Source organism: Camellia sinensis, chromosome 15, assembly GCF_055761805.1.
Source record: "Camellia sinensis isolate YWXY chromosome 15, ASM5576180v1, whole genome shotgun sequence".
NCBI lineage: Eukaryota > Viridiplantae > Streptophyta > Magnoliopsida > Ericales > Theaceae > Camellia > Camellia sinensis.
The window spans coordinates 143,269,863-143,271,983 of record NC_138975.1 but is presented as its reverse complement, the minus strand read 5'-3'; positions in this window follow the sequence as shown (position 1 = coordinate 143,271,983).

Below are 2,121 nucleotides of genomic sequence, written 5' to 3'. Positions count from 1 at the left end.
TGCAAGGTGTTCAAGCAATTGCACAAAAATTTCAAATATCTCAATGTGAACCTAAATATGTTGATGTTAATGTGGTTCAATTGCATTTGATTGACATTATTATATTACTAGGGGGTGGCATATGTGATGCGTGTGTAATTTAAATAATTAATAATAAAAATAAATAATAAAGAATTTAATATCATAATATGTAGGTTACTTAGGCGTCGTTTGGGAAGTAGGTTGACTTTTTAGCTTTTTTGGTTATTTTAGCCTGAGCTAAAAAGTTTGGTTTAGGAAGGGTTTTTTGATTTTTTTTTTGTGAGAGAAGAGTGTAATGATTATGGGTTGAATGTGATATTTTGTTTGTTGTGGCTAAAATAGCATATTTTATCTTTTGGGGCTAAAATAACAAAAAAAACTCATAAACCATCTTCCCAAACGGAGATTTACTTGATAAGTATATTCTTAATAAAAGCTAAGGTCTTCTTGGGTTCAAAACTTGCTTATATTTTATGTAATAATTTTTTTTATTTTAGCATATACAAAATTGTCATGTGCTATGAGAAGAAGAATGTTTTACTAAATCAATTTAGCCTTTCACTTAATAATATATATATATATATATATATATATATATATATATATATATATATATATATATAGATAGATAGATAGATATTACATCCTTATTGTTTTAATTGGTGGTTGTGATTGAATGGTGGCCTTGTTTTCTGGTTAGGGTGGAATTGTTGTAAGCTGCTGTTTGGAAATTTCTTGTCTAAATTGGATTTAATTATTTTATTGGCAAAATTAACAGTTTTCTGAGTTTTTAATTTGTATTTTTATATTTTTTGTGATTTTTAAAAATACTTTAACTAATTAATTAATTATTTATTTTTTTACTTTTTAGACCAACTCAATTAATTTACTTAAAAGTTAAAAATAATAATAATAATTTCCACCCATTAAATACAGATAAAAAGTCCAAAATTTTGTTAAATTGTTTAGGGCAGATTACAAATATACCCCTAAGATTGACTTAAAATACAATTTGTTTCCTATAGTTTTAAAAATTACATCTCGTCCCTTGAAGTTTCTAATTTCATAACAAATTACCCCTTTTATCAATAAAGTATCAAGTCAATTAACAGTTTTTAATGATATTATAAATTTATTTCAATTAATAATTCAGGTAATTTTATCATTGTATCATTTTGATAAGGGGATATTTGTAATTTTTCAAACCATAATGGATAATTTATATTTTAAGCAAACCTCAAAGAGTGTATTTATAATTTACTCAAATTGTTTAAAAGTAACTTTAAACTTTCAAATGGGACTTTATAGCATCTCTAACTCTTGACTCAAACTTAAATTTGAATAAAAATCAGTCAAAAAATCCACTCCTTGTTTCAAATTTACGCTAAATTGAGTTTTATCAAAATTAAGCCACGTTGAAATGTTTACTTAAAATTTCCAAAGTCACTACGTGGATCTCAAATTTATTATTTTGCCATTTGTAAACATGAAATTGTCAATATTGGCTCATGGCAAATAAAGTTTTATTTTATTTAAATATGATTAAAAATTTTAAAAAGAGTTGAGGCATCACTGTTAATAATAATAATAATAATAATAATAATAATAATAATAATAATAATAATAAGTCATGAGACTTCATAAAAAACAAATGCATGTGGTTGATTTTTCACTAAACAAATAATAAAGGAGAATAATATATTGTATATAAAAATAAAAAATAAAATAGTAATACATAACAACTTTTCTAATCCTTCATCAAATTATCTGTCAAAAAAAAATTTGATGAAAATTTTTGGTAAAAAATTATATCCAATCCATTCATCAAACTTATACCAAATAAAGTTTTTACTAAAAATTTCATCAAATAAGTGATAAATAGAATATTTCATCAAATTTTCAACAACTCTTTTTTACTTAAATTTTGATGAAATTATTAAAAGATGATGGATTGAAAATCAATTTTTGTACATGGATTGGTTAAATGAGGTTTTGGTATAGGTTAGGTATTTTTAAAAAGATTTAATGAAAATTTTGTTTGGAATGAACTATCTCGTTTGGAAAATTAGTTATTTTAGTAAGTTATTTTAGTTTTTGGAT